Below are 21,165 nucleotides of genomic sequence, written 5' to 3'. Positions count from 1 at the left end.
ACTTATTAGCTTGAATAAACTGACCAGAGAATTTCTCCACAACGTGTGTCATTTTTTTCAAAATTACAAAGCAAAGAAATAAGAAAGAATGACCGACTCATCTACAAAAACAAACCCATCACAAACATTTCAGACCTCTGTCAGAGGTCTGAAAGCTAGGAGGGCTGGAAGCTGTATATTTCAAGTTTCTGCATCCTTAAATATGTCTCTTCTGGTTGATCTGCAGTGACATTTTTTCTGCATTTAATTTGCTTTCATCTCATGGCTGATGAGGTTTTATTTTCTAAAGTATCTCTATGCATATTTATTAGTACTTAAAATTAGCATATAAAATAATGGCATTTTTCATACATAGCTTGTTCTTATTTGTTCCAATTTCACATGCCACTCACCATTTTTCCTGTCTCTCTTCTTGCTGATCCCCTTAACCTCCACCAGGGACTCCTCTCTGCTTTTATGTCATATATATGTTCTATAATGATGATGTCCCTGTAAACTCACATATTTGAATTTTTGGTCCCCATTTGATGGAACTGTTTGGGATGATTAGGAGGTGTAGCCTCATTTGAGGAGGTACTCACTGAGGGGTTGGCTTTTAGGTTTCAAAGCCACAATTCCCAGTTAGCTCTTTCTGCATAGTGCTTGTGGGATCTGATGTAAGCTCTTGCATGCTGTTTCTGTGTCATGCCTGCCTGCCTGCTGCCATGATCCCTGGCATGAGGGTTATGAACTCTGATTCTCTGGCACTATGAACCCCAAGCTAGGTGTTTTCTTTTATAAATCTTTTTGATCATGGTATTTTGGCAAGGCAATTACAAAGCAACTAAGACACTGACCATCGCCAACCTCCATCACTTTTTTTTTTTTTCCTTTTTAGTTTTATGATCACAGCTCCTTACAGGGCTGTGTGTGTGCGGACATGACTGTGTATACACACACAGCATATATTGTACAAACTAAATATAGATTAAACCATAGAGGTTGCTTTTTGTCCTTCTGATATCACAATTTGAGTTCAACTCGCTTTCCTGAAAAAATTTAATTCCTGAGCTAATTTTAACTTATAGATTAATAAAATTACTACACACACACACACACACACACACACACACACACAATTTTCTTACCCATTTAGTAGAATGGGTCAATTCCTTAGTTGTGAATATTACATCCATAAACACAAGCATGTAAATAACTCTGCTGAAATGCTAAGAGTTCTGTGAGTGCACTCTAAAGTAGTACAGGGTAGCAGGAGAGTTTTAGTTTTACTGCTCTGAGATGTACCTATACTGATCGCCATGGTAACTGTACAACTTACATTTCCATTAAGAATGACTAAGGGATCTTCCTTCAACAAATCTTCATTCCTCACTGCCATTTGTTTTCTTTATAATAGCTATTCTTTTTTGGGAGAGATGAAATCTCACAGTAATTTTTATACACATTTTCTAGATGACTCAGAACACTGAGTTTCTTTAAAATATTTATGTTCATTTGTATTTCTTTTTTTCTTTAGAGAGAATTGTGTATTCTGTTCATTTTTTCAGGTGGATGATTTAATTTGGCTGTTTTATTTTTAGATTTCTGAGTGTGTTATAGATATTAATAACTATCTTATGTCTAGCTGGTAAATATTTCCCTTATTTCTATAAGCTTAATTTTTACTCTAGTAATTGTTTCCTTTGTGGGTAGCCTTTAATTTCAGATAATCTTCTTATCTCTTATGATTGTTCCCTGTGTATTAGGGTAGTTCTCAGAAATACTATAAAAGTGGAAATATGAAATAGTATATTTGTTAATGAAAAGTAATTGCATTCACCTTGAGGTAAATTCCAAGAGTGAAAATGTGATGGCTAAAAATGTATTTATTCTGGCTGGCACACATGAAAAAAAAATGGGGTAAATTACTAAGCACTTTTCTCTGTAATTAAAGAGATAACTTCTAAAAAGGTTAACAGGTATAATTATAAACATGATCAAAAATTTTAAATCATTGTAACTAATAAACAAAAAGAAGATAAATATAAGAAATACTACATTATGTAAAAATAAAAATAGAGAAACACGAACTAATGACAAAAGACAGAGATAAACAGTATATCACAGTCAATGAATTTATAATATAGAATTTGTTCAAAGACGTTCCTAGCAATTATTCAATTTTAATGAGCCAAAATCTTGATCATGTTCTTACCTGGATAGGATCAGAGAATGGCAGGTGAAAGGATCACACAAGAGAAACAGGGGTTATGGGTGTCCTCATCCTGAGTTTGAGGAGAATGTTTTGTTTAAATATAGATAGTACTGATGAGCCATACCTGCCTGAAACCTAGTGAGGCTGCCAACATACCTTCTCCTCTCTCTCTCTCTCTCTCTCTCTCTCTCTCTCTCTCTCTCTCTCTCTCTCTCACAAATCAATCCCCCAGTCTCCTTCCTAGACTATGTGTGGTCAGGGGCGGGGGAGGGGGGAAGACAGAACACCAGCTGCTGCCTTTACTTACCCCTTGCCAACTCTTGTGGATCTTTCAAATCATCCCTCTTCCTCTGTTCCCCCAACTTGTTGTTTGTCCCAGGCCCCAACTCCAGTATTTACCCCATGCTAACCAAAGGGCAGCTACTGCAGGACAAGTCAGCTGAAGGCAGACCCAAACCTCTCCTGCTGCACCTGAGGTCCGGTAGTGCCCGACTCATTCTCAGTTGCAGCTGGAGACCTGCTGTAGTCTCCCTGTCCTTTCTGACCCTATCTCCTACAGATCACAAAGACCTTCTCTTCTAAAGATGCCTCTTCTTATCAGACTTCAAACCCAGCAGCCATTCCCGGTGAAAATACTAGCTGAATAGGCAGCACAGAGCCAAAGCATTCTCCTAAAATTCAGAGAGAAAACATAGACCAAGTAAGGAAACACACACTCATCAAAGACAAATCTAGAAACCTAGAAACTTAAACTTTGGATCATCCCAAACCCAGATGCCTAGGCACCATCATAAAAACACAACCAATTGCATCCAGCCAAAATGTCTTTATTAGAGCCCAGGTTATAACAGGCCCTGTTTATTCCAACATAGCTGAGTCACAAGAAAAAGACCTTAAAACCAATGAAATAAGGTTGATAAAGGTCTTTACAAAGGAAATTAATAATTCCCTTTAAACATATTAAGGAAAACAAATAAACAATTAGAGAAAATGAAAAAAAAAATCCTTTTAGAAAGCAAATAAATAAATAAATAAATAAATAAATAAACAGTTAAAGAAAATGTTTAAAACCATTTAAGACCTGAAAATGAAAATGGAATAAATGAGAAAACAAAAATGGAGAGAATTTTGGAAGTTAAAAAATTAAGTAAAATGGGAATTTGGACAGTAATTACAGAGGCAAGCTTCACCAACAGAATACCAGAGATGAAAGAGAGCATATCAGGCATTGAAGATACAATAGAAGAAACTGATACTCATCAAAGAAAATGTTAAATGTAAAACCCTATGACACAAAACATCCAGGAAATCTGGGAAACTATGAAAAAACAAACCTAAGTAATAGGAGTAATACAGGAAAGAGAACAAATCCAATTCAAAGGCCAAAATAATGTTTTTATCAAAATGATATGTTGATGAAATTTTCCTTAATCTAAAGAAGAAGCTTATGAAAGTATAAGAAACATGCAGAACACCAAGTAGATTGGACCAGAAAAGAAAGTCACCTTATGAGGTAATAATCAAAAGATTAAATATATAACACACACATACACACACCCACACACACACACACACACACACACACTCACACAAGAATATGAAAAGCTACAACGGGAAAAGATCAAATAATGTATAAAGGCAGAGCCATTAGAATTACACCAACTTCACAATGATGACTGTAAAAGTGAGAAGAGATTGAAAATATGTGCTGCAGACCCTAACAGACCATAGATCCCAGCCCATTTGTTAGGTTCCATATGAATCCACACAAACCATTCATATACCAATCTCAGTTGGATATAGATGGTTTATTGAATGTATACTCTATGACTGATTGAGATCAGGGACACAGCTCAGACTCAGAACATTCTTTAGAGACAATTTATAAAGGCAAAAACTGAAATTAGCCCACAAAGGGGCAGGGGCTACAGTGGAACAAGGTAGTCACCCCTGACTCAATTTAATTTTACTAGCTAGACAAGACAGTTCTAGCTAACCTTGAAAGTGAAGCTGGGGCTGGTTGTGCTTATGTTTGGGGAATTTCCCAGAGTAGCAAGGCCATGAAGTATGCTGAACATAAACATATTTTTATTAACCTGACTTTGCAGAGAGAGCTTTCCCTATATTAGCAACAAGTTGAAATGAAGAGGGTGGTAAACCTGGAAAAAAGTGGCTATTTTTATGCCAAAAGGAGCAGGATGAGGAAATGATATTCCATGATATCTTACATAAGATCTTTCATGATAAAGTAAAACTTTAGCAATATATATCTACAAGTCCATCAATACAGAAGGTGCTCGAAGGAAAACAACATGTGGAGGTTAACTACACCCATGAAAACAAATGGAATTAAGAATGTCATAACAACAAAATAAAAAAAAAGATAGAGAACCACACAATTATACACAGGCACAGAAAAACACACACACACAACCACCCCAACACCACTGCCACCAACAAAATAACATTAATCAAAAAATGCTGGTCATTAATATCTCTCAATATCAATGGTCTCAATTCCCCAACAAAAAGACAGAGGCCAGCATAGTGGATCTTAAAATAAGATCCATCCTTGCTGTACTTGAAAAACACACTTCAACATCAAAGATAGACATACCTCAGGTAAAGTGCTGGTAAAAGATGGACATAAGAATCAAGATGGTGTAGCCATCTTAATATCACACAAAACAGACTTTAATCCAAAACTGATCAAAACAGATAGGAAAGGACACTATGGGATACTCAAAGGAAAAATCTACCAAGATGATATTTCAATTCTTAACATCTATGTCCCCCATTAAAAGAGGCACACACTTTTGTAAAAGTAACACTACTACAGTTTAAATCACATACTGACCGACATACACTGATACTGGGAGAATGCAATACTACACTGTCTGCTCATCCGTGGACTGTTCATCCAGGCAAAAACCAAGTAGAGAAATACTGGAGCTAACAGACATTATCATATAAATGGACCTAATGGATTTCAAAACATTTCACCCAAACATAAAAGAATATATGTTCTTCTCAGCACATCATGGATCTTTCTCCAAAGTTGATCACATACATGGACACAAAACAAGTCTCAGGAAATACAGGAAAATTCAAATAACTTCAAGTATCCTATCAGAACACATGGATTAAATCTGGATATCAACAACATAGGAACAACAAAAAGCTTATAAACTCATGGAAACTTACCAACTCTCTACTGAATAAAAACGGAATAAAGACAGACATAAAGAAATTACTTTCTAGAATTCCATATAAATGCATAGACAAGTTACCCAAATTTTGAGGACACAATGAAAGTGGTGCTAAAAGAAAAGTTCAAAACACTTACATAAAAAAAAAAAATGGAAATCTCACACTAGCTACGTACCAGGACACCTGAAATCTCTACAAATCTCTACCTGAAATAAAAAACGAATAAGCACACCCAAGAGGAGCAGATGGCAAGAAATAAATGGAGGACTGAAATAAAAAAATAAAAATAAAAAAGAGAACAATACAAAAGAAACAATTTAACAGTTGGTTCTTTGAGAAAACCAACAAGACAGAAAAAACCTCATCCATATTCACTAAAGGACTGTGAAAGAATATGCAAATTATCCAAATCCGGAAAACAAAAAAAGAAGACATAGTGACAGGCACTAAGGAAACTCAGAGACTTCATGAGCTATGATAAGCTCGAGTCAGAACAGGAGGTGCTTCCTATCTGGGAGCTAGTGAAAGGGCACAGTGGGAGAAGAGAGAAGTGGGTGGGATTGGGGGGAGACAAGGCAGGGGGCTGCATCAGGAATACAAAGTGAATAAATTGTAATAAATAAATACATAAAAATTTAAAATTTAAAAAAACAAAACAAAACCAAAACAACAAAACCAAAAAACCCAGTCTTGAGAGCTCAGCAGTTAAGAGCACTGGCTGTCCTTCCAAATGAATCCATAATTCTCACTGTGCACCAGTCTCAAGCATAAGTGTATCCCATACGTTAACATAAAACCCAATAACACTGAAGCCAGCAGAAGATAAAGTGTTGGAAGGGAATGAGGGAGCGGGACACAGAGTTAATAAAATGTAACTAATAATAATAAAAAAGAAGATAAAAAAAGAAGATAAAGCGTGCCCCACTCCTTGCCTTCCGTCCCTCCCCTAATGTCCACCCCTACATCCCTGCCCATTCCTACCTGCTTCCCTTTTCCCTCAGCTGACCTGCACCCTTCAGTGTCCAAAGACGTGGCCACTCACCACCAGCTCTCTGTAACTCTAGACATGGACACCAGTGTGACTGAAGGTGGACGAAACACCACTCTCATGACCAGGGTACATAGGCATGGAAAGGAAGTTGGTGGTTTCGTTGGAAAGAAAGGAGAACCTGTTAAGAAGATACAGGAGGAGGGTGGTACACATCTCAACATCTCAGAAATGAATAGTCCTGAAAAAAAAAAAAGTCACTTTGGCTGGACTAATGTCATCATCGGAGCCTTTGCTATGATTTTTGAAAAACTGGAAGAGGATATAAGCAGTTCTGTGATCAACAGCACAGCTGCCAGCAGATCCCCATTTACCTTACAACTGGTGGTTCCTGCTAGTCAATGTGGCTCTCTCAATGGAAAAAGTGTAAAGGTGGTTGTAAAATCAAGAAAATAAGAGGGAGTACAGGGGCTCAGGTCCAGGTAGCAGGGGATATGCTCTCCAACTCAACTGAGTGACAATCACTATTGCTGGCATTCTGCATTCCATCATTGAGGGTGTCAAACAGATATGTGTGGTCATGTCAGAGACCTCCCAAAAAGAGGTGACCATCTCATATGACCCCGAACCCTCCAGTTCTCCAGTCATCTTTGCAGGTGGTCAGGCCTATGCCATTCATGGGCAGTGTACCATTCCACAGCCAGATTTAACCAAACTGCACCAGTTTGCAATGCAACAGTCTCGTTTGCCCACGACCCACGGCAACACAGGATTCAGTGGCATTGAATTCAGCTTTCCAGAGGTGAAAGGCTATTGGGGTTTGGATGAATCTGCTCAAACTCCTTCTCAGGAATTCACCATTTCAAATAGTTTGATTGACTGCCTAATTGGATATCAGGGCATCAAAATCAATGAGATCTGTCAGATGTCTGGCACACAGATCAAAATTGCAATGGAAGGATTGCAAAATCCCAATGGAAGGATTTACTGATAGGCATGTTACTGTTGTGGATTCAAACATGGTTTTGTTTTAATCCCAGTTATGGGATGTGGGACTGATTCAGAGAGTCCGCAGCAACAAACTATTTGCCTCATGTGGGCCCTGAGAGAAACTCTTTGGCAGCTGCAGATAGTTTAAATCTAAGGACTCTGGAGAGAGAATGATTGCCAGTGAGTGTGGAGGATCTCTGAGAAAGAACAAGGCTGCTGATTCCCCCTGTAACTTCTGGTTCCTGTTGATGCAGTGAGTCAAGGAGTTGGAGATCTTCTGAAAAGAGGACTGGACTGGCTCCAAGGAACCTGATGACTATAGCCAGCAGAAAGTAGCTAAGAGGATTGAACCAGCTCTACCACTAACCCTTTCTCTCTCCTACCTGGTGCTGGGGTGTTAGAAGGGATTGGGGTGATTAGAGAGAAAGAGATATAAAAAAATAAATAAAAGATTATTTTTAAAAGTACTCCAACAGGTTACCATCACTGGTTCTGCTGCCAGCATTAGTCTGGCTAATTATCTTATCAATGTCCAGCTTTCCTCAGAGACAGGTAGCCTGGGGTGCAGGTAGAAGAGTGCAGATCCATAACCCCTTTCTGCTGTTCACCACCACCTATGATCCATCTGTGTAGTTTCTAAACAGTCAGCAATTCCAGGTTTTAAATAGTTCATACGTTTTCAGTTTCTACACACTTTATCATTCACACATGATCTCTTTGTTTTTTTTTATATTTTTTATTAATTATTTATTACAATTTATTCACTTTGAATCCTAGCTGTGGCTCCCTCCCTCGTCTCCTCCAAATCCCTCCCTCCATCCCTCTTCTCCTTCTATGCCCTTCCCCTAGGTCACTGATAGGGAAGGTCCTCCTCCCCTTATATCTGACCCTAGTCTATCAGGTCTCATCAGGACTGACTGCATTGTCTTCCTCTGTGGTCTGGCAAGGCTGAATCCCCCAGGGGGAGGTGATCAAAGAGCCTGCCACTGAGTTAAAGTATTTTAATTCCTTTCCATGTTCAGAAGTTATGCTGAGATATCCATATTTAGTTTTATAAGCTTCACCCATTATTTTGTTTTGTTTTTTGTGTATTTTCTTTGGCTCAAGAATTTTTGTTTGTCATGGAAATATAAGAGTGGAATATTAGTACATTTCAGCTTAGTTCTGTAAGGTCAGAAATTTTTCAAAAAAATAAAATAAAATATGGACTGGAGCCTTTACTTTGTGAATAGAAATGGATGGCACAGTGATTTTATGTGAGTGTTAAAAAGAAGAAGATGAAGTATGGAATATTTTCAAACACAATGTCCCAGCAGACAACTTTTGAACAGAACACCTATTGTTCAGGTGCTAAAATACACAATTAATAAATGAAACAACATGAAACTAAAACACTTTTATAAGCGTGTATAAGTAAAAATACTATCAATAGGAAAAACCAGCAGCGTATAGGAAGAGAAAAAAAATTACTAATTCTACATTGGATAGAAGTCTAATATGTAAAATATATAAACTAGATACAAAAATCTTAAGTAATACAATTAAAAATGAGGTACAAATATAAACAAAGAATTCTCATGAGATGAATTTCAAATGGCTAAGAAACACTTGAAGGAATGCTCAGCATCTTTAGCCATCAGGGAAATGCAAATGAAAGGTACTTTGAGATTTTATCTTACACCTGTCAAAGTGTCTAAGAATAAGAAAACAAGTGACAGCTCATGCTAGGTAGGATGTGAGCAAGAGGAATACTCTTCTATTGCTAGTGGGAGTGCAAATTTGTTATGTCTCTATGGAATTCAATATGGCAGTTCCTCAGAAAGTTGAGACTTGATCTGTATCAAGATCCCACTATAAACACTCTTGTACATATACCGAAATGAAACTCCATCCTGCAAAGGACACTTGCAGAGCCATGTTCATTGAGGCTATTCATAAGAGCCAGAAACCAGAAACAACCTAGATGTTCTTCTATAGAAATATGAATAGCGAAATTTTGTTACATGTATATAATGCAGTGTTACACAACTGCAGAGATAGATGGATGGATAGATGGATGGATGGATAGACCCACAGATCGATCGATAGATAGATAGATAGATAGATAGATAGATAGATAGATAGATAGATACCATAAAATTTGTAGGCAAAATGAAGAAAAAAATTAGAAATCATCCCATTAGCTAAGCCAGACCCAGAAAGACCAATATGGTATGTAATACCTTATAAGAGAATATTAGCCTTTAAGTAAGTGATGTCCAAGCTACAATCCATAGATGTGGACAGGTTAGGAAGAGGAGAGATAAGTGCATGACAAAGGAATTTTCCTGGTACAGAAGGCAAGAATAGATTAAAGTGAAGTGGGAAGGGTTGAATGATGGGGAGATGGGATAGAGGGAGACACTGCTGAGAGGAATTATAAAAACCAGCACAATGGGAACTTTCTGCTATCTATGAAGGTGATCCTAAGGAGGACTTTTAGTAATAGGAGATAGAGAGCCCCAAGTGGCAACACCCACAAAACTCATTAAACATGGAGTAGTAGAGTGGGTGGCTCCAGAAAGGAAAATATAAAGTCACATTCTTTACACATTTCATTATTAGTTATTCCAATGTATTGCCATCATTTTAAGTGATTAAGAATTAAAATGCCCAAGAAAATTAATCTTATTTGTCACAGGACTTAATCATCAAACACTTCATTTCTAAATTTTATTATCTGGTTCTAAATCTTGAGTGACATATAGGTTCTCTGACTAAGTTATTTTTTGCTTGTTTGTTTCACATGTGAGCAAGCAGAATTTCTCAGATTTCTCCCATTCTCACAGTATTAGTGAAATCTAAACATTCTAGTAAAGTCAGGAATGTGTTGAGTTTTTTTGTTTTGTTTTTGTTTGTTTATTTGTTTTGTTTTTTTTTTTTTTTGCAGCTCCCATGTAATTCAGTACCACAATGATTTCAAACTAAATGAAAACCTCTCTCTCTCTCTCCCCCTCTCTGTCTCTTCCTCTTCTCTGTCTTTAGTGTTCTTAACAATATTGTAGAATAAACACAATATGATCATCCCTTGCTTCTGGAAGTCAATAATTTAGCAACAAAGTCACACAAAAGAGCATGTGTCCTAGAGCCAACTAAGAAACAGCAGTTCTACAAAAGGAATCACTAAACTACCAAAGATGTAAACTCATATTCTAACCATTCAACTTCTGAATTACACATGTCCCAAAAGTTAGGAAATTCTAACCAGTTTGGGATTTTACAGAATGATTAATATCAGCAAGTAAGCTGCCTTTTATTTTGTATATTAAGTGATTATTTCATCACCATGATTCAAGGTCTGCACATCTAGCTACATCAACAATCATCTCTTAGTTTCAATATAACGATTAAGCATTGATTTACAGTTGAAAGATGACTGAAAATTTTCCTTTTTGTTAAGCAAGTAGAATACCTCATTAAAGAGCTTTTGATAGTATTATATAACTATTTTTATTCTACCATAGAACAGTTTGTTCATTCTGTGTATTACACTTATACTCTGAGTCTCTGAGTGCATATTTTTATCTGTGTGTTTAATGAATATTCTAGAAATTTAGAGTGTATTTATATAATCATTCATTCAATAATAAATATTATGTAATTATAGTTGATTATATCAATTAAGTATTTTTATATTTTTTAAAATATTTTCTTGTATGATTACTTCTGCTTTCACCAAAGAGTTGCTGAATTTTGTATTCCAATCATTTTATAAAAATAACCAAAGTATCTCCAGTACTCAATGTTCTATATTGACAATAAGTTAAACAAATACATTATTTGCATTCAATTAAACTTATCTACTACTGTGAATCTTACCCAAAATGCCAATGTGAACTTTAAAATGTTTTATCTACAAGAGACGGATTATCTTGATAAAAAGCTCTGAATTAGGGAAATCTGCTAGTCATTATCTCTGTAGTACTTGCATTGTAAACACTGGCTGCTCTTGGTAAAGTCTGACTTCTCTTTCTTAGATTTTAAAACAATTATTCATAAAGATTTGACAGGTCATATTATCTTTTTGGAAAATAAAATGGTCAATTATACAAATGCCTATTTGCATTGCTTCTTTTCATCTATATTTTTAAAGTATATATTTTAAAAATCATTATTTTAACCATTCTACTAGTTGTCTTTACGTTTAAATGTCATATTGCCAAATACCCTCACATTAGTTATACAGTTTCTAAGGTATCCTTGAACAAAATTTGGAAGAAAGAATGCTTTTCCAATCAAGGTTACAGAACTTACACATTCTGAAAGATATGTAAATGAATTTCCTAATATCCTCCTACCTTTTGCACATATTTCTTTACTAACTAATTGTAATATATGGGTTATAGGAAAATATTACTACATAATCTGAAATTTTTAAGTGTATTTCTCATGAAGTATGAATTTTATATTGATTAAATAAATGGTTACACTTAAAATATTTCTTTATTTCTATTGACTTTTTAGAAGAGGGACACTGATATAAACACTTAGAATAAAGGATCCAAAACAAAGAATAAGACTAAGTTCATCTCTTTAACAAAGCAGGAAAAATTATTTTCTCTCCGAAGCCACAAGAATGGCAAAATGTGTGTAGAGATGCAAAATAGATGCAAAAATCAATTCCACTAAAAAGAAGACTAACTCACAAATACACACCTGTAGTTTCTTTTCTTTAAGAGAGAATTTAGGGGTCCTCCACCATGTCTCTCTCTTTCCCTCTTTACTTTTCTCTCTCTACCTCCATCCAATAAATCTCTTTCATATCACATCTGTTGTATGTGGCATTTTTAATTAATTTTTTATTTTTATATTAATTACAGTTTATTTATTTTGTATCCCAGCTGTAGCCCTCACCCTCATTTTCTCCCAAACCCACCCACCCTTCATCATTTCCTCCCATGCCCCTCTCCAATATAGGAAAAACCACGAATGGTTGTTTACAAGCCTTGATGCACTAGCCCACTCCTAGGTTGCCTAGTCACCAGAGACGTCATCACTGGTCACCGCTGAGAAGGGCCCAGGATAAAAGGACCCCTGCCTCTTACTTTTCTCTCTCATCTTTTCCATCGAGTTTACCAGTCCCAAACCTGTACCCCTTCCCTCACCTGCAGCCTAGAACCTTGTTATCCCTGGAACATTTAAGACTGCAAATTTCAAAGAACGCTTTCTGTTGGGTGTTAGTCTGATGTTTGTTATTTGATGCTGATTACTACCTGAGTACACCTATCCTTGTTGTGTAAACCTACTTGATTGGCTGATTAGATGGCCTATTTCTGGGCAGGGCAGAATGGGGTAAGCATGAGTAAGATTCCTGGACTTTGAAGTTCAAGAGAATCATGGTAGAGAGAGACAGATGGGAAGATAGGAGGCAGGAGGACACTACAATGGTTTAGCATGGAGAAGGAAACACGTGGGCTTCGAGGAAGCACTCCAAGGATGGCATGGGTGGAGAAAACTCCAAGATGAAAACCATAAGCAAGTATTTCTAAGATTATGGATGAAATATAGCTCAGATGAGGATGGTTAAGGAAGATGGCATTGGGTGGGGATTAGAAGGTGAATGGTAAGGTGATTGAGGCAGGATGGATAGAAATATTTGCCCAGAGCAATATAATAAAGCAGTTATAAAATCTAGCAAGTATGGGTGTTTTACTATTTGTGATAGTGGGTTAAAGAATACCACCACAATAATTATAAGGCTAATAATAATCATAATATAGTCCAACACTCATTATCTATTTACTACAACAGTTTTCTTTGTCCAAATCAAAGAATTACCTTTGTTGCTAGGGGTTCTCCTCTTGAATGTGTACTGTTTGTCACTGGATCTCTAATGCAAGAAAACATGCCTTCATCTGAAAGACAGTGTCAGGTTTAGCACACTTTTACGGCCCAGTGGTGCTATTCACAAAGTTGTGGCAGAGGTGTAATTTTCCATACATTCTTCAAGCTAGTCCCATGGAGCAAGTGTCGAAAATATGCTTCTGTTTCACACCACATCCCTACAGTAAGAGCTTTGCAGCTGTCCTTCTCCTCCTAATTACTCAGGTCTAGTTATGTCTCCCTAATGTGCTTAGCCTCTTTCCACTTAGTCATTCCTATAGCGTCCATGCTTAGGAAAGGACAACATCTTATTGGCAAGCACTGATGAACATGACCCTCACCCTAGGAGCCAAGGAGTACAGGATATCTGCATACCACAAAGGTATTTGGAGGTCTCACTGTATCTCATCTATATTCTTTGCACTACCCTTCTATTTTTTTTTAAGCTTACTTCTCATGGATTAGCATTGAGATGATCTTCTGCTCTTTTACTCTTTCTTCCTCTCCCCCAGGTCACACAGATGTGGTTTCTAATCCAGTACCTTAAAGGAATCCCCTACAGGGCTAGTATTTACACATTTTTTTTTACACATCTTAATGAGGACAAAACATCTGGTGTATATAACCCAAACAAGCAAAATTTAAAAGAAAGTTGTATGTAAATGAGAATGCAACATTAAACTGAGAATTGCTCATGTATTTCCACAAAAGGTAATTCAAAATAAAGCCCAATTACATCTAGAGGTGATTTTCTAACTTATTTACCTGAGTTTGTAGACTATGTGTGACATCTATGTCTTTAATATAATAATACCAATTTAGATATGTTATAGTACTAACATATTAAATCAAATAGCTATAACTAATACACCTAAAATAGATGGGTTACAGAATATTAATAGTAAATTTATCATCTGAAAATATAATATAAAAATTCCTATAGCATATTACATATTACAGCAAGGAAAAGAAGCAAAAAATTAAGATTGTTATTATAAAGCAAAGTCAGTGTCTTCATTGAACTCTGCAATTTTTAGTCAATATCCATGTTCAAGAGAGCTTTGTAGTATTAATACTGCTTGTTTGTTTGTTTAACAGTCATAATAATTGTGTTGTATTGAGAGTTAGCAGTGATAGCACTTATGCGTCCTTAGTTTAAATATGGACTTTACAGAGTTTTTTTACTTTGAAAATGCAGTGATCAAAGCATTGTATGCATGTAACCCACAAGTTAAAAAAAAAAAAAGAAAGAAAACAGTTGGAATGAGCAGAACAATTACAAGAAATACCTGCTCGTATTGCACCACAAATCATACAATTGGAGAGAAAAAGAAAACATTATTTTCAATAAAGCATTCAGAAATGCTGGATATCCAGTGCATATGGATTCAGATCTAACTAGCATCAGCTGCAAATACTAACAAAATGAACAACTAAAAGCTTAAGTATCAGACCCAAATTAAAGAACACCTATAAGGAAATACAAAGCAAACAATTTTAGACATTGTATGGGCTAATATCATTTAAAAAAACCAAACCAAACCAAAAACAAAACAAAAGCATAAAGAAAGGAAAGAAATGAATAAAAAGATAAAAATAAATGGGATTATATTATGCTAAATGAGTTTGCATAGGAATAGATAAATTTCTGAATCATTTCTAGATACAGATTCATATCTCATGGAAAGATAGATAAGAATCATCCATAACACCAATGGCTAAAGGTTAATATTTTTCTAAGTTAAAATTGGCAGTATGTACTCCTGATGTGATCTGATAGACTAAGATCAGAAGGAAGGAGAAGAGGACCACCCCTATCAGTGGACTTGGGGAGGGGCATGCATGAAGAAGGGGGAGGGAGGGTGGGATTGGTAGGGGAGGAGGGAGGGGTTTATGAGGAGATACAAAGTGAATAAAGTGTAATTAATAATAAAAAAATTGGCAATATGTTTAATAAATCACATGCAGAAAGCTGTTGATTTTGCAAGGAAAAAACAAACATCTTTGATTTCTTCCAGAGATATGGCTGCCATGAATAAGTTGCCTGGGATTTTGTAAACAAGCATTAGAACAACAAGCACTAGGAACTGAGCCATATTTTCTATTAGTTCACAGAGTCTGCTGCATCTCCTAACCCTCCCTTAAAACTGAGCCTTTAGCAGAGCTGGATACGGACACAATGATTTGTCTGTAATCTTATGTGTTAAACTAATTATTTGAAAATATAAATAAAGCAAATATTCAGACCCATATTCCAAAGTTATATGGAAAAATTGAAATATGAGAACATTTGAGCATAGAGAATACAAAAAAGTCCAGTTAGAAATACAAAACAAACAAACAAATAAACAAAGAACAAAAAGAAATATCCTAAGGAAATGGTGTTCATTATGATCATGGCTTCTATGTTCTTTGGTACTATATCTGAACTTTCTTCACTTTGGTTCAGTACATTAACCCTATTTGTTGACTGTGTGGCCCTGGACTCCTATTAGGCTTGGAGAGCTCTCTGCCGGCTCTGCATCTACCTGGCCCACCTGGGTCAGAGACACAAAGACCAGCACAGACAGCAAAGTCAGGGGAGGTGAGCTGGGAACCACTGTTTCCCATAGCAAGGAGGCACATGCAGCACCAAACCAACTTACAACTGGGCGATCATTCAACCTGCTCCCCGAGGACACAGACAGTGAAACCAGCAGAGGGACCAGCAGGAAGGTGAACAGCGGAGGAAAATAGATGGCTAGAAGCCAGGGTAGGAACATAAACAACAAAACTCAGAACCACAAGTTTAGTACCACTGGAAACCAATGGTCTTAACACAGCAAACCCTAGCGATACTATCACAATTAAAGCACAAGAAAAATATTTTAAATCTGAGGTTATGAAAATGATTAGAGGCCTTACAGGAGGAAGATAAAGCTTGCAAAGTAACACAGGAAAATACAATCAAACAGGTAAAAGAATTGAATTAAATCCCTTAAAGAAATTAAAGTACAAGAAACTAAAATTAAACAGGAGAAGGAAATGAACAAAACAGTTCAAGGTCATATAATGGAGCTAGAAGCAATAAAAAAAAAAAGAAACACAATCTGAGACACACCTAGAATAGAGACAAACTTTCACCAACAGAATACAAGAGATGGAAGAGAGAATCTAAGGGGCAGAAGATATGATTAAATAAATTGATATAGCAAACAAAGAAAATGGTAAATCTAAAAAAGCTTGTGACACAGAACATTCAAGAAATCTAGAACACTATGAAAAGACAAAAACCTAAATAATAATAGGAATAGAAGAAGAAAAAGAACACACAGCTCCAAAGCCCAGAAAATATTTACAACAAAATCATAGAAAGAAACTTCTCCAACCTAAAGAAAAAGATGCATAAGGCAAGAGTAGAGGTCTGATCTCTGATATTAGAAATAAATTGGGACTTTGTACTGGTGTTCATTTAGGTGTCATCCACCCAAAGGGCATCAGATCCATCCGATACCTTTTTCTCAGAGGCGGGACCTGGGGCATCAACCCGCATGCAATCAGACATGCTCTTCTCTGAGTCCAAAGCGGCTGACCCTGAGTGCAGTGCTTAACCTCTCATCCTGAGCATAACATTTTAGCGCCCATGCTTGGGGAGACTGTCCTGCTTCAATGGCTGTAAAGGCCTGAATGGTCATGGCTGTATTACGCTGTTGTGAGACTGTAATCTTGCATATACACCACAGGCAAACCAAGGTGACTGATGCGTCTAAAACAAAAAGGGGGAACTGTAGAGAGCTGCATAATGCCCCGCCTTAAAGATGGAGCTGGTTTCCGCCTTCCACCTTCCCGATGGTGAGTGCTCTCTGTCACAAACAACTCCATATTTGGCTAAGGCTGAGGATCTGGCTTGCTTCCCTGTATGTGGACCTATCTGCATTGCCCACGTGGCACGCTGGGGTTGGCTACCCAGAGGCTATTTAAGCTATGGGCTGGCTTTCCCCACGGTCAGATGATTGTTCAAGGTTCCTGAATAAACTGCATTGAAAAATAAATAAATAAATAAATAAATAAATAAATAAATAAATGATAAAAAAAGAAAAGAAAACAAATGTATACGGATTCTGGGGAATAACTTGTTTTCATATTTGTTTTTCATACATAATAAATAAAACATTTGATAATGTGAGGAAAAAGAAAAAAGAAAAAGATGGCTATAAACATACAGGAAACATACAGAACACCAAATAGACTGGAACAGAAAAACACCCTGAACATAATAATCAAAATGCTAAATGTACAGAATAAAGACAGAATATTAAAACCTTCAAGGGAAAAAGGCAGGTTACATATAAAGACAAATTTATGAGAATTACACCTGACTTCTCGTCAGAATCTCTAAAAGCCAGAAGGGCCTGCAAAGATGACTTATTTTTTTCCCCAAAATCCATAGACAATTTATTAAAATTACAGTGCAGTTACTTTGTTTTTTTTTCCAAATTTATCACCAAATGCTTTGATAGCTCACATTTATTTTATAAAATAATAATACCATTATTAATTTTTATATAAGACTTTATGGTTATGTCATTATTTACATTTTTTAATTTATGTTTTATTAATTACACTTTATTCACTTTGTATCCCCCCATAAACCCCTCTGTCCTCCCTTCCTGGTCCCACCCTTCCTCCCCTTTCTTCACGCATACCCCTCCCCAAGTCCACTGATAGGGAAGGTCCTCCTCTCCTTCCTTCTGATCTTAGTCTATCAGATCACATCAGGAGTGGCTGCATTGTCATCTTCTGTGGCCTGGTAAGGCTGCTCCCCCCTCAGGGGGAGGTGATCAAAGAGCAGGCCAATCAGATTATGTCAGAGGCAGTCCCTCTTCCCATTACTATGGAACCCACTTGGACACTGCCCTGGGCTACATCTGTGCAGGGGTTCTAGGTTATCTCCATGCTTGGTACTTGGTTGGAGTATGAGTCTCTGGGAAGACCCTTGTGTTCAAATTTTCTGGTTCTGTTGCTCTCCTTGTGGGGTTCCTGTCCCCTCCAGATTTTACTATTTTCCACTTCTTACATAAGATTCCATGCACTCTGCCCAACAGTTGGCCATAAGTCTCAGCATCTGCTTTGATAGTCTGCAGGGCAGAGCCTTTCAGAGGCTCTCTGTGGCAGGTTCCTAAGTTGTTTCCTGTTTTCTTCTTCTTCTGATGTCCATACTCTTTGCCTTTTGGGATGGGGATTGAGCATTTTAGTCAGGGTCCTCTCTCTTAATTAGTTTCTTTAGATGTACAGATTTTAGTAGTTTTATCCCATGTTATATGTCTATATAAATGAGTATATACCATGTGTGTCTTTCTGCTTCTGGGACAGCTCACTCAGGATGACCCTTTCCAGGTCCCACTATTTACCTGCATATTTCATGATTTCCTTATTTTTCATTGCTGAGTAATACTCCATTGTGTAGATGTACCACAATTTCTGCATCCATACTTCAGTTGAGGGGCATCTGGGCTGTTTCCAGCTTCTGGCTATTACAAATACAGCCACTACAAACATGGTTGAGCAAATGTCCTTATTGTGTACCTGAGCCTTTTTTGGGTATATGCCTAGGAGTGGTATGGCTGGATCTTGAGGAAGCGCCATTCCTAGTTGTCTGCGAAAGAGCCAAATTAATTTCCAGAGTGGTTGTACAAGTTTACATTCCCACCAGCAATGTTGTTAGTATTCAGTTATTTTTGTCATTCACTGCTGGTTTTCAGAGATTTTTTTTGTCATTTTATTTATATTTATTTTATCTTTTATTTATTTATTACAATTTATTCACTTTGTATACCTGCTGTAGCCCTCTCCCTTGTTTCCTTCCAGGCTACCCTCCCTCCCTCTTTTCCCCTCATGCCCCCTCCCCTAGTCCACTGATAGGGGAGGTCCTTCTTCCCTTCTCTCTGATCCTAGATTGTCAGTACTGGCTGCATTATTTTCCTCTGTGGCTTGGCAAGGCTGCATCCTCAGGGTGCCAAGGTGATCAAAGAGTCTGTCACAGTAATTTTACTTTACAAAATATGCTCAACACATCATCTGAAATTTAATTTGTTTAAATATTATATTGTGCCTTCAGAGTAGCTTGAGTTTAGCTTGTGTTTTGTGTCTAACATGATAAAGTATTATGTTTGCAGTCTCCAAGTGAGTTCCCTACTAAGGGAATCAGGAACTGTCTCTCACATGAATTTAGTGGCAGCCTCTTTGATCACCTCCCCCTGGGAGGTTCAGCCTTGCCAGGCCATCTAGAAAGATGATACAGCCAGCCCTGATGAGATCTGATGGACTAGCTTCAGATAAAAGGGGAGGGGGACCGCCCCTATCAGTAGACTAGGGAAAGGACACAGGGAAAGAAGAGGGAGGGTGTGTGGGAGGAGACACGAGGGGAATACATAGTGAATAAATTTTATTAAATAATAATAAATAAAAAAGAAAACCATGTGTGAAATAAAATGGTAAAAAAGAAAAAAATATGCATGTCTTTCAATTGTTGGTGAACATAAGCCATATATCAATTTAAATATAAAAAATATAAGTCAAATGTTATATAGGATATTTTATTGGAAATATATTAATGTTGTTTTGACGACACTTTATTAGTTGCATATGTTTATTTTCTTATTCGTTGTAATGCCTATAATTAGAAGTAACACACTGTTTATTTAAGAAGAAAAGATGATTTAATAACAACACATATATTATACAATGTTGGTATAATGTTCTTTTGGAATGTATACAATTTACCCGTGTTCATTCAAATGCTGATTTCTCTCCCCCACTATCTAGTATCAATCTGGACATTGCATTTTGATGCTTATTCTAAGTCTCAAGTTTGTGTAAACATGCCACCATTTGTTTTCTAAATTGTCAATTAAAACAACCAGCCACAATGTTGAGCAATGGAGAAGATAGGATAGGACATCTTGGTCTGAAGTAGGAGGGAGGAAGAGGAAGGAAACAAGGGGAAGGAGAAGAGGAGAATCTAGAGGAGAGGGTTTGGAACCATGTGGAGAAATGAACCAGACCTAAGATATCACTAAACGCAAGTATAATGGGTGAATCTGAATGGTAGGAAATCATGCTGGCTTGGAGGTTTAGGATGGAGTAACTATTGCTCAGTATTGTACTGTAGGTTAATTAAATAAATCCTAGTCTCTGTGTGGTGATTTGGCTATACTGCTGTTTAGGAATAACAGCTGCTTAACTTTTAATACCCTCAACAACACAGCTTCTCCTCTTTCCTCTCCTCCCATTCTCTAACTCCCCATCACACTTCCCTTTGCCACCAGATTTGATCCTCCTCTGTTTCCCTTCAGAAAAGAGCAAGCCTCCCAAGGATAGCAAACAAACATGACACAAGAAGTTAAAATAAGACACATACCTCTTTGAAGAGGCAACCCTTGTAGATAAATATCCAGAATATATAAAGAATTAAAGAAGTTAAAAAGAAACAAATCAAGTAGTCCAATTAAAAAATGGGGTACAGAGCTAAACAGAAAATTCTCTGTAGAAGAATGTAGAATGGCAGAGAAACACTTAAAGAGATGCTCAACATCCTTAGCCATCAGAGAGATGCAAATCAAAACGACCCTGAGATTTCACCTTACACCCACCAGAATGGCTAAGATCAAAACCTCAAGTGAAAATACATGCTGGAGGCGATAAGGAGAAAGAGGAACCCTCTTCCATTGCTGGTTTGAATATAAACTGGTACAACCACTTTGGAAATTGGAGCTTTCTCAGATAATTAAGACTAGTACTTCCTCAAGATCCAGCTATACCACTCCTAGGCATATACCCAAAAGATGTTCAAATACAGAAGGACATTTGCTCAACCATGTTTGTAGCAGTTTTATTTGTAATAGCCAGAATGTGGAAACAACCCAGATGCCCCTCAGTAGAG

The 21,165-nt window shown here is 36.9% G+C and overlaps 1 pseudogene; it reads left to right on the top strand.

Annotated features, from left to right (window-relative positions):
- The first annotated feature begins 6,332 nt into the window (after nt 1–6,332).
- On the top strand, nt 6,333–15,980 carry LOC110566948 (poly(rC)-binding protein 2-like; annotated as a pseudogene).
- The last annotated feature ends 5,185 nt before the right edge of the window (nt 15,981–21,165 follow it).

The sequence above is a fragment of the Meriones unguiculatus genome, chromosome 11, assembly GCF_030254825.1.
Source record: "Meriones unguiculatus strain TT.TT164.6M chromosome 11, Bangor_MerUng_6.1, whole genome shotgun sequence".
NCBI classification, from domain to species: Eukaryota; Metazoa; Chordata; class Mammalia; order Rodentia; family Muridae; genus Meriones; species Meriones unguiculatus.
This window is presented reverse-complemented; position numbering and strand designations above follow the sequence as displayed.